This window comes from Lactuca serriola, chromosome 1 (genome assembly GCF_051521515.1).
Source record: "Lactuca serriola cultivar US96UC23 chromosome 1, Lser_US96UC23_V15, whole genome shotgun sequence".
In the NCBI taxonomy this organism is placed as follows: Eukaryota; Viridiplantae; Streptophyta; class Magnoliopsida; order Asterales; family Asteraceae; genus Lactuca; species Lactuca serriola.
In genome coordinates this window covers 8,360,159-8,373,829 of record NC_136408.1, presented here as the reverse complement: position 1 = coordinate 8,373,829, position 13,671 = coordinate 8,360,159, and positions in this window count along the sequence as shown.

Here is a 13,671-nt window from a genome sequence, read left to right as displayed (position 1 = left end):
CTATCTGCATTCTACATACTCAATTCCGACCCGATCCCAGGCCTTCCACAATCAATCACCATTGGTCTGCATCCCGCCCCGTCTGTCTGACACTTGCTCATACCAGCCTACGCTCGGCTGACAGAACCACTGTTGAATCCCAACAGTTAAACAACCTCTCATGCTTATCGATCTTCCGGAGAATTCTCCAATTCTCCCCCACATAGAGAATTGACTATCAACCACCGGTCGCCATCACCGACCTCCTTACCAACCCTACACAACACAATCCCTTACACGCGAACTGATTCCCACTAGAATAGCAACCTTCACAAAATCACATATCAGCACTGATCCTCTCGGACTCGAAAGAAACCCGACCTTCAGCTAAACACTCATCAAACTGTAGATGCTACCTGACATTCAGACCAAAAGCCAGATTTCCCACTAATAATCCTCATGAATGATAACCAACGAAATTCCCAACACCAAACCCATAACCCTCAAGGAACAACGAATACAATACCAAAAATCACACAACGAGACTAGCAAATATACAATACTAAAAAATAATCACAAGATAACAAGACATCAAGAAAGAAACATACCCGCAGCTGCATCCGGCACTGCCCTGACCTCCTCTGCTGTAAGCTGAAAAACACGACCCTGAGCCCTCGGGGGCTCCGCTCCACCCTGACCTCCACCTGTAATCCTCAAAGTGGCCGGTGCTGGAGCCTGCACCGGTCTTGCAGCAAGCTGTGGACAGTTGACCCTCAAGTGTCCAACCTGATGGCAATGATACCAAATCCTCAGATCCCGAACCGGGGCTATCTGCCGACAATCCCTCGCATAGTGTCCCTCCTTTCTGCACTTGCGGCATTGACCACCTGTAACAACCCGTTATTTCCGGGCATTATAAATCGAGTCTTGTAACCTCTTTGGAATGTAATAGGAATATCATCGATAAATGAATTATTCAAAAGCTCTGATTGGAGTACACTATGTAGTAGATATCGTCTTAAGGTTTCCAAATATATAAAGAACACTAAAATCCGAGTTATGACGAAGAAATTATGACCATTCTAAGATTTCCGACAAAACCGAGAACACCGATTAAACGGAAAATGCAAAGTTTCAATATGATAGCATTTAGCCTTAGGTATCTAAATGAAAGTTATAGATAACATTAAACCGTGAGCGTACACAAAAAGAACGTCCAAATCTGACTTCGTATGAGGAAGTTATGATTTTTCCAAGATCCGAATATAGCAGTAGACAACTAAAAACTCGAATCGGAGATCGAGCGACTTTTGGCCGGAATGACCTAAACGAGAATCGAAGGTCTCGACAATGGTATTTCAGCGGTAAAAAGTCTGGCAAAAACCGACATCAGATAAAGAAGTTATGAATTTTCAAAGAAATTCCTTAAACACGTTGAGTTATAAAATAAATAATAAAAATAATTTCGGAATTTGCCAACGGAGTCTAAACGAAAGTTGTGGAGCGTAGTCTCACCTACGCGTGGATATAAAGACCATCGAAAACGGAGTTCGTATGAAGAAGATATGAATTTTTGAAGTTTATTAAATAAATTATATATTTATTTAAATCAAAATTTCGGACCTTATCCGAAGAGGAGTCAGCGTCCTCATCCGGGTACGCGCTGCGTACCCCTGTACTCCCCGCGTACCCGAGAGACTTGGCCTCTGATCGTCCACGTCGCCCTATCCGAGCCATCCGACCCGTTCGACCCGTCCGAAGTACCCGACCCGTCCGACCCGCTGTCCCGTCTGACCCGCCGTCCCATCCGACCCGTGTACCCAGCAACCCGTCCCATCCGAAGCCGAGGTAGTCGAGGCTTCGGTCATGCATGACGTACGCGTACGCCCCGCGTTCGGAGGCGGTTCAGCCTTCCTATAAAAAGGATGCGAGGGCTTCCGAGAAAAATGCTCATTTCTCTCCTCTCTCTCACAATCTTGCCTCGTTTTTCGTGCCCGTTCAAACCCGAAGCTCTGGTCTTTTTGCTCAAGTCCCGAGGGTCGATTTTACTCCTGAGATTCTCGAGAATCCCGAGGAAAATCCGTTTCCCGAGACGAAACTCTGTCCGGTTTTCCATCTCGCTATCTTCAAACTATCAGGTGAGTTCATACCCCTGCAAGCACACTTTAAATGCGTTTTTAAATGCTTTTTATACTCTTTTAGGGGGGGGGGGGGAATAAAAGTAAACACACGACTAAAATCGTGTGAAACATCGATCTTTTTATATACTTTTCATACTGTTGCTTTAACTGTCTTATGAAATCATTATCATGCAAAACGCCTCTCAACACAACTTTACCTTCTTGGGATACAATATGTTTATAAATAAAAATATGATTTATTTATACGGTTGCATACAAATACATCATATCAAGGGTAACATTCTTTACTAAATCATTTTATGCATTCAAAGAACTTATGATTTATGTTTTGTCAAACATTGTGAAAAAGGATAAACTTTGCATACAAACTACTACTTTAATACAGACTTAGTTGAGAATCCATGAGACGTGTACATCTTCAAACACTGCCTTTTTGATAAAAGGTATCGCTACAAGTCCTGTCTATAACCAGAGTCTCCCGTTCGGAGAACGTGTCAAATGTGTATAGATCTATACGGGAAGTCATGATCCCGCGCCCTGACTGTTAGCTACAGTCTGTCTTTTGGGGTGACAGTTGTCATAACGCTACGACGCCTGAAGAACGTCGCTACAGGCATATTATGTTTAGTATGGTTATAAAACTCATCGGATATACAATTATGGTATTATGCTTTTATGAACGAGTAGCTATTAAAACTATTCTTCATCTAACAAGTGCGAATCTTCGTATAGCTTTACTATGTAAAACTATGACACAACTTACAAGCACGTCGTTTGCTTGCGATTTTCGGTCTTAGAGACTGCCAGTTATGTCAGGAAAATAAGGGTTTTTCCTGTATACAAACCAAACAACTAATAGGAAAATAAGGGATTTTCTCGGTACAATTAGTTGCAACTTATATCACGAGCATTCATATGCATTTCATACTTTTATAAGAAAATAAGGGTTTTTCTTGGAAAACACAACAAATCATATCTCAACTATTAGGGAAAATATGGGATTTTCTGGATCTAATACATTCATTTTCAACACACGAATCATAACTCGTTACAATTGAAATGCTACATCTTTTGGAAAACATACAAACACTTTCGAATGGCATACATCTTCTCAAAACACCACTTATGAACTCACCAACTTAAATGTTGACACTTTTTCTTTGAAATAACTTGTATTCTCAGGAAACCGCTAGACCAGGTAGCAACTACTTCTGAAGACTAACGCGCTGGCGTTAGTAACATATTTTGGATCACCATTTTGTATTTGATTCCTTTTGCAAACATGTAACATATACAATCATGTAAACTTTTCAAATATATTTATATTATGGTGGTGTGTACTTTCCTTTCTATGAACTGTTATGATACTGAATATGACGTCCTCCGCCCCCGAACGTTTCCGCCGTTCTGGTTTGGGGGTGTGACAGATTGGTATCAGAGCATCGTTTATAGTGAATTAAGTATATCAAAACCATTTTTGGTATACAACTATAAACTCAACTGGGCAAAAACACTCTGAGAAGAGTCATACTTTTGAAATTAAATTTATTTAGTTTTTGTAAAGTAAGCATGCATTCATTTCGTACTAATAATAGTTTCACATCGGACTATCTTAGAAGTATTATAAATAAGTTGTGCAGTGCAGGTACGCCTTGGGACATGTAATCGGAACTGGGAAGGATATAGCCTGATCAACTATATTTGTCCGAGAGCCGACTAACGTGTGCCGAGGGGTGTCTACAGTGGACAACAAATTTTAAAACTTACCAAACCGTTACTAGAATCAAACACAAGAATTTAAATACTATAGGAGTATTTGCTATCTAAACTAATTTAACTTACATGTTTTGCATGTTTCGACTTTATTCAATTCTTATGACCCTATTTCTCGTACAGTCAAATGGCTGGATTTCACCACCCCAATGACCCCTACTTTCCTAACCAAGGCAACGGAGGATGGATCGAAGATGATCCCGAAGAAGATGAGGAACCCATAGAAGTGGGTGATGACTCCGGTACTGACTCAGAGCCGGAAGTGATCGATCCACCACCCATTCAACCTCCTGTCCATGTGAGGAACTTCCAAGGACCCACTCCCGTCTGGGGGAGTCACCTCCATCATTGGAGCCAACAACAAGGCATACACCCTCCCTACAGCATGTGTCGGGATTTCTATGATGTCCGCGGTGGAAGCTCGGCTGATCGAGCACTCCCAGTAATGGTGGGTAAGTTAGCCAATCAGTCCTATCAATCCGGAGTTCAAGCAAGCCGACTCCGGGATGTCAACGTGGAAGTGCAGGTTCACACTTCTGACATCCGTAGGCTGGACAAGATACAAGATTATGCTCAACTCCAGTCGGAGGCATTTCAGGCACAGATGATTGCAGCCCTAGCCGAATTAAGGGAGCAACAAGCCGCTTTTGATTGGCGCCTAATGGAATCGAAGCAATCAGATGCGGAGTCAAGCTCCAAGCGCAACCTACGTCGCAAATAGTGCCTGCCAGGATTTCAAATTTTGTTATAAATTAGGACTTCGGATAAGAGTATTCTTTTCTTTAAAACTTTCTGTAATCGGAGACCTTTAGAAAGGTCAAAAAGTTTTGTCTAAACTCGGATGTAACACAACTATATGTTTAATATATATATAGGGCATATCTCTTTCTTGTTTTAATCATGTGTAGTCCGTTCAATTCATAAGTGCATCCATTCAAACGTTATTAATGAATCAAGCTCAAAACCCAGTGTTGGTCAAACCAAATTCTTAATCTATTTTAGATAGTTAACTCAATAACATTCAACTCGCAACCACCGAAACTTATAATATCTCATTTTTTTTTCTCTTTTGGCAGCGCAATGCCTCCTCGTAGATCAGCACGTACCAACGCAACCCCACCACCACCTCCACCACTAACTTATGATCCGGCAATGGTCCAGGCCGCTATCACAGCAGCAGTAGCAGCAGCTCTCTCTCAAATAAACTCCAATGCAAATGGAGGTACGGGAAGCAGCACGAATCATCCCAATCGTGGCCCCGGCCAGGGTCATATGAGGGAGTGTACTTACAAGGAGTTCTCCAACTCGAAGCCAAAGACTTTTAATGGCAGTGGCGGAGTCATTGCACTAATGCAATGGTTCGAAAAGACCGAAACGGTCTTCGAGATCTGCTCGTGCCAAGAAACAAGCAAGGTTAAGTTCGCTGCTTGCACCTTCATAGATCGAGCCCTCACTTGGTGGAAAAGCCATGTGAACTCAGTGACGCTCACTGTCGCTAACGCCATGAGCTGGGAAGAACTGAAGGTACTACTACTGGAAGAATACTGCCCGAGGGGTGAAGTGCAAAAGCTTGAGCAGGAGCTCTGGAATTTGAAAATGACTGGGTCTGATCTAGTCGCCTACACAGCTAGGTTCAACGATCTCGCCGCTTTGTGCCCTACCATGGTCAACCCAGAATCAAAGAAGGTCGAAAGGTACATTTGGGGGTTGTCACCCCAGATTCAAGGGCATGTCCTAGCTTCCAACCCTATCACCTACAACAGCGCTAAACGCCTGGCACAACGACTCATCGACCACGGAGCGAAACAGAGTACCATCACAACAGCCGCAATTCCACCTAGGGAGGCGCAGGGCCAGAGTAAGCCTTGGAACAAGAGGAGGGGACAAACCCTCCAGGAGAACCCCAAGAAACAACAAGTGATAGCGACCCACGCTATTACTGTACCTACCAATTCTGCCCCTACAAGCTCATACAATGGAAAGCTACCGAAATGTAACCAGTGCAACTTCCACCACCACGGTCCCTGCCGTGACCTTCAATGCACCAGGTGCAAGAAGAAGGGTCATACCGCCCGCTATTGCAAGGAGCAAACCCAACAATTCGCCCCCACTGCTAATACCGGAGTAAGCCGTGCTTGCTTTGAGTGCGGGGGCACAGGGCACTACTGCAAGGACTGCCCGAAGGCAAACAACAGGAATACCGGCGGAAGAGGCCGAGTTTTCGCAATGGGACAAGATGAAGCCATTGCGGACCCTACTGTTGTTACAGGTACGTTTCTTCTCGATAACTCGTATGCATGCATTTTGTTTGATAGTGGAGCGGAAAGGAGTTTTGTGAGTCACGACTTTAAAAGCATGCTAAAACCAATACCACAATCATTAAGTGAATCGTTCATAGTAGAAATGGCCAACGGGAAAACCAAAGGCACTAAGGAGATATATTTAAACCGCACCCTAACTCTAAACGATAATCTGTTTCAAATCAACCTCATGCCAGTCTCGATTAGGAGTTTCGATGTCATCATTAGCATGGATTGGCTGAGTTCACATCGTGCGGACATCCTATGTTACGATAAGGCCGTTCGCCTTAATCTGCCAACCGGCGAAACCTTCCTTGTCTTGGGCGACAAACCTAGTACCACTCTTAGTATCATCTCAAGTATCCAAGCTCAGAAGTACCTACGCAAGGAGTGTCACGCATTTTTAGCGCATGTTGTAGACGTGAAACGCGAAGTCCGGGACATCAAGGATGTGCCCGACGTATGCGATTTTCCCGACGTGTTTCCCGAGGACCTTCCAGGGATACCACCCGTAGGACAAGTCGAATTCAGAATCGATCTAATTCCCGGAGCTACCCCAGTAGCCAAAGAGCCCTATCGATTAGCCCCGACAGAGATGCAGGAGCTGTCCAGCCAACTGAATGAACTACTTGGAAAAGGATTCATCAGGCCGAGCTTCTCACCTTGGGGAGCACCCGTGTTGTTTGTGAAAAAGAAAGATGGATCGTTCAGGATGTGCATCGACTACCGAGAACTCAACAAACTTACCATCAAGAACCGATACCCCCTACCCCGAATCGACGACTTATTCGATCAACTCCAAGGAGCCAACTACTTTTCCAAGATCGATCTAAGGTCGGGATATCACCAACTGCGAGTCCTAGAGAGTGATGTTCCCAAGACGGCCTTCCGGACGAGGTACGGACATTAAGAGTTCGTAGTGATGCCGTTCGGACTAACCAATGCCCCGGCCGTATTCATGGATCTAATGAATCGGGTATGTCGTCCATTCTTGGATAAATTTGTGATAGTATTCATAGACGACATACTCATTTATTCAAGGAATAAAGAAGAACATAGTCAACACCTGAGACAAGTCTTAAAGACGTTACGGACTGAGAGACTTTATGCAAAATTCTCAAAATGTGAGTTTTGGATTAGAAAGGTGGACTTCCTCGGTCACGTGGTCAGCAAGGAAGGAATCCACGTGGACCCCTCGAAAATCAAGGGTATCGAAAACTGGTCTGCACCAACTACACCAACAGAAATTCGCCAATTTCTAGGTCTTGCTGGTTATTACCGAAGGTTCATCCAAAATTTCTCCAGCATCGCAAAGCCTTTTACCGCTTTAACCCAGAAAGGTGTGACCTACAACTGGGGAGAAAAGCAAGATGTCGCATTTCAAACCTTGAAACAAGCCCTTTGCAATGCACCTATCCTTTCTCTTCCGGAAGGGACCGAAGATTTTGTGGTGTATTGCGACGCTTCAAAGCAAGGGCTGGGTTGTGTACTAATGCAGAGGGGAAAGGTGATTGCATATGCCTCACGACAACTGAAAACGCATGAGGTCAATTACACCACTCATGAATTAGAACTTTGAGCAGTGGTCTTCGCTCTTAAAATCTGGAGGCACTACCTTTACAGTACCAAGTGCACAGTCTTTACGGACCACAAGAGCCTCCAACACATCTTCGACCAGAAGGAATTAAACATGAGACAACGACGTTGGAACGACTACGAATGTGAGATTCGCTATCATCCGGGAAAGGCAAACGCCGTAGCCGATGCCCTTAGTCGAAAGGAGTACTCAGGCCGGAGAGTGAAGTCATTGGCTATGTCGATCCATTCGCACCTGTCAACGCAAGTCAAGGCAGCTCAAATAGAGGCCTTGAAACCCGAAAACGTGGCAGGTGAGGCCCTTAGGGGAATGGACAAGAACTTAGAAATCAAGAGTGATGGAGCACACTACCTCATGAACCGGATCTGGACACCCAAGTTTGGTGGATTGAGAGAGGTAGTTATGAGCGAGGCACACAGGACCCCATACTCCGTACACCTAGGGTCAGACAAGATGTATCTAGATCTCAAGCAACTCTACTGGTGGCCAAACATGAAAGCGGAGATCGCTACGTATGTGAGCAAGTGTTTAACTTGCGCCAAAATAAAAATAGAACACCAAAAACCCTCAGGTCTACTCCATCAACCTGAAATACCTGAGTGGAAATGGGAACAGATTTCCATGGACTTCATAACCAAACTGACCAAAACTCAGAGTGGCCAAGATACTATTTGGGTAATCGTCGACAGATTAACCAAGTCAGCCCATTTCTTACCGATCAAGGAAACCGATAGGATGGAAAAACTATCAAGAACCTACATCCGGGAGATCGTACGACTTCATGGAGTACCGATGTCCATCATCTCAGATAGAGACAGCAGGTTCACTTCCAGATTTTGGCAATCATTGCAAAAATCCATGGGAACAAGGTTGGACATGAGTACAGCATACCACCCTCAAACTGACGGACAGAGTGAGAGGACGATCCAAACCTTGGAAGACATGTTGCGAGCATGTGTAATCGACTTTGGCAAGGCATGGGATATTCACTTGCCTTTGGTCGAGTTCTCTTATAACAATAGTTACCATACTAGTATCAAGACCGCTCCATTCGAAGCCCTTTACGGCCGTAAGTGCAGATCACCCCTGTGCTGGACGGAAGTGGGCGACACACAATTCGTAAAAGGTCTAGTCCCTAATAGCACCCTCACTGGTCCGGAGATCATCAGAGAAACTACCGAAAAGATCGTGCAAATACGAGAACGACTGAAGTCCTCAAGGGATAGGCAAAAGAGCTATGCCGACAGGAGACGTAAGCCCTTGGAATTCCAGATTGGCGACCGTGTACTACTGAAGGTCTCACCCTGGAAGGGCGTGATATGCTTTAGGAAGCGTGGAAAGCTAAATCCCAGGTACATTGGACCCTTCGAAATCATTTCGAGAGTTGGTCCAGTGGCTTACAAACTCCAACTTCCAATCGAGCTTAACAAAGTGCATCCGGTATTCCACGTATCGAACCTGAAAAAGTGTTTGTCCGACGAAACACTTGTAATTCCACTCGATGAAATCGAGTTAAACGAAAATCTTAACTTTGTGGAAGAACCCGTTGAGATCATGGATAGGGAAGTTAAACGGACTAAGCAGAGTCGCATTCCAATAGTAAAAGTTCAATGGAATGCTAAGAGAGGACCCGAATTCACATGGGAACGGGAAGAACAAATGCTACAGAAGTATCCGCATCTCTTCCTCAGCCCCCAAAACTTTTATCTTGTATTTAATTTCGGGACGAAATTCCCTCTAACGGGGGGATGATGTAACAACCCGTTATTTCCGGGCATTATAAATCGAGTCTTGTAACCTCTTTGGAATGTAATAGGAATATCATCGATAAATGAATTATTCAAAAGCTCTGATTGGAGTACACTATGTAGTAGATATCGTGTTAAGGTTTCCAAATATATAAAGAACACTAAAATCCGAGTTATGACGAAGAAATTATGACCATTCTAAGATTTCCGACAAAACCGACAACACCGATTAAACGGAAAACGCAAAGTTTCAATATGATAGAATTTAGCCTTAGGTATCTAAATGAAAGTTATAGATAACATTAAACCGTGAGCGTACACAAAAAGAACGTCCAAATCTGACTTCGTATGAGGAAGTTATGATTTTTCCAAGATCCGAATATAGCAGTAGACAGCTAAAAACTCGAATCGGAGATCGAGCGACTTTTGGCCGGAATGACCTAAACGAGAATCGAAGGTCTCGACAATGGTATTTCAGCGGTAAAAAGTCTGGCAAAAACCGACATCAGATAAAGAAGTTATGAATTTTCAAAGAAATTCCTTAAACACGTTGAGTTATAAAATAAATAATAAAAATAATTTCAGAATTTGCCAACGGAGTCTAAACGAAAGTTGTAGAGCGTAGTCTCACCTACGCGTGGATATAAAGACCATCGAAAACGGAGTTCGTATGAAGAAGATATGAATTTCTGAAGTTTATTAAATAAATTATATATTTATTTAAATCAAAATTTCGGACCTTATCCGAAGAGGAGTCAGCGTCCTCATCCGGGTACGCGCTGCGTACTCCTGTACGCCCCGCGTACCCGAGAGACTTGGCCTCTGATCGTCCACGTCGCCCTATTCGAGCCATCCGACCCGTCCGAAGTACCCGACCCGTCCGACCCGCTGTCCCGTCCGACCCGCCGTCCCATCCGACCCGCATACCCAGCAACCCGTCCCATCCGAAGCCGGGGCAGTCGAGGCTTCGGTCATGCATGACGTACGCGTACGCGCTGCGTACGGGCGTACGCCCCGCGTTCGGAGGCGGTTCAGCCTTCCTATAAAAAGGATGCGAGGGCTTCCGAGAAAAATGCTCATTTCTCTCCTCTCTCTCACAATCTTGCCTCGTTTTCCGTGCCCGTTCAAACCCGAAGCTCTGGTCTTTTTGCTTAAGTCCCGAGGGTCGATTTTACTCCCGAGATTCCCGAGAATCCTGAGGAAAATCCATTTCCCGAGACGAAACTCTGTCCGGTTTTCCATCTCGCTATCTTCAAACTATCAGGTGAGTTCATACCCCTGCAAGCACACTTTAAATGCGTTTTTAAATGCTTTTTATACTCTTTTAGGGGGGGGGGAGGAATACAAGTAAACACACGACTAAAATCGTGTGAAACATCGATCTTTTTATATACTTTTCATACTGTTGCTTTAACTGTCTTATGAAATCATTATCATGCAAAACGCCTCTCAACACAACTTTACCCTCTTGGGATACAATATGTTTATAAATAAAAATATGCTTTATTTATACGGTTGCATACAAATACATCATATCAAGGGTAACATTCTTTACTAAATCATTTTATGCATTCAAAGAACTTATGATTTATGTTTTGTCAAACATTGTGAAAAAGGATAAACTTTGCATACAAACTACTACTTTAATACAGACTTAGTTGAGAATCCATGAGACGTGTACATCTTCAAACACTGCCTTTTTGATAAAAGGTATCGCTACAAGTCCTGTCTATAACCAGAGTCTCCCGTTCGGAGAACGTGTCAAATGTGTATAGATCTATACGGGAAGTCATGATCCCGCGCCCTGACTGTTAGCTACAGTCTGTCTTTTGGGGTGACAGTTGTCATAACGCTACGACGCCTGAAGAACGTCGCTACAGGCATATTATGTTTAGTATGGTTATAAAACTCATCGGATATACAATTATGGTATTATGCTTTTATGAACGAGTAGCTATTAAAACTATTCTTCATCTAACAAGTGCGAATCTTCGTATAGCTTTACTATGTAAAACTATGACACAACTTACAAGCACGTCGTTTGCTTGCGATTTTCGGTCTTAGAGACTGCCAGTTATGTCAGGAAAATAAGGGTTTTTCCTATATACAAACCAAACAACTAATAGGAAAATAAGGGATTTTCTCGGTACAATTAGTTGCAACTTATATCACGAGCATTTATATGCATTTCATACTTTTATAAGAAAATAAGGGTTTTTCTTGGAAAACACAACAAATCATATCTCAACTATTAGGGAAAATATGGGATTTTCTGGATCTAATACATTCATTTTCAACACACGAATCATAACTCGTTACAATTGAAATGCTACATCTTTTGGAAAACATACAAACACTTTCGAATGGCATACATCTTCTCAAAACACCACTTATGAACTCACCAACTTAAATGTTGACACTTTTTCTTTGAAATAACTTGTATTCTCAGGAAACCGCTAGACCAGGTAGCAACTCTTTCTGAAGACTAACGCACTGGCGTTAGTAACATATTTTGGATCACCATTTTGTATTTGATTCCTTTTGCAAACATGTAACATATACAATCATGTAAACTTTTCAAATATATTTATATTATGGTGGTGTGTACTTTCCTTTCTATGAACTGTTATGATACTGAATATGACGTCCTCCGCCCCCGAACGTTTCCGCCGTTCTGGTTTGGGGGTGTGACACCACCGGACCTATAAAATCCGGTGTGACTCTTCCCATACTTCCCACAAGTGTGGCTGCTTTGATTTTCCAATCTAGAATCAACGGTCTTGGACCGTTTCGGCACCGGCTGCGACTGCACCGAAGTTTGCCTCTGCTCTCGCAACTGCAACTCAATCTCCAACTCACGCCGCCTGGCGGCCTCCTGCAACTCCAACAAGGTCTCGCACCTCTGCGTAGACACAAACTGCCTGATATCCCTCTTGAGCATACTCAGATATCGGGACATCTGAGCCTGCTCCGAAAGCGAACTCAGGGCAAAACATTGCCCTCTCAGTGAACATCCTGGTGATCTCCGTCATCGACTCCGAATCCTGCTTCAGCTCCAGGAACTCCTGAGCCAACCTCTCTCTCTCAACCCGCGGAACGTAACGAGTGCTAAACATCTCCCGTAACTGATCCTAAGAAACCGCAGCCCTCTGCGCATCCGAATATGACTCCGTGGTCAATCTCCACTAATCCTTCGCCCCGAGCCTCAACAGGTTCAGAGCACACCTCACCCTCTGATCAGCAGGGCATGAACACGTGAAGAAACACCCCTTCACGTCCGACAACCATCTCATAGCAACAATCGGTTCCTGAACTCCATCGAAGGTAGGGGCTTCGTATTATCGAAGTCCCGATGCTGAAAACCTCGACCGACTCCTCCCCCTGCCGCTGCTATAGCCGCTGTAGCCGCCGCGGCAGCCGTCTCTGTGAGAGCCGCATAGCGCTCATCAAAATACTCAACCATGGCAGTCTTGATCGACCCAAACAGTTCCGGCAACTCGGTCCGGAACAACGCAGCAACCTCATCTTGCAGGATCTCACGAATCCTAGCATCCAACTCGCCTGTGCTCATCTGACCAATAACCTCGGGCGGTACTGACCCATCCTGACCGCGCTCTCCTGCTCTCGATCCTGACCCGGATCTGCTCCCAGCATGCCTCGTAACCCCCATACTGAAAAACACTGCAAGATCTCAGATACTTCCCACTATCCTGGGAACCAACCCCCAACCCAACCCTAGAGGTCATGGTTTCTTTGATACGTGTATGGGTCCTGTGCTTTCAGTAGTACGGGCCCATACTACCTTCCACACCTACCCATATTTGTATCAAGTATTACCACAACACCCTAGTGAAAAACATACATAACAAGCACTTAACCCTCACTCCTAGAGGAACACCGAAAATCTCCTACAGAAGAACCCTAGGCTAGCAGGCATCATAAATCAAGCAACATTATCATGAAATCCTGAAGATCCCTAGCCTAGTACTAGCATGCTGTTCTAACATAGCTCAAAAACAAATATCATGTATGATATTTTGGGGTTACTTATTGGCTCTGGCTGATCGTACCTCCGCGTCCTCATTTACTCATTTTGAAAACCATTTTAAATTCTCTTTTGAAAACTCTCCTTG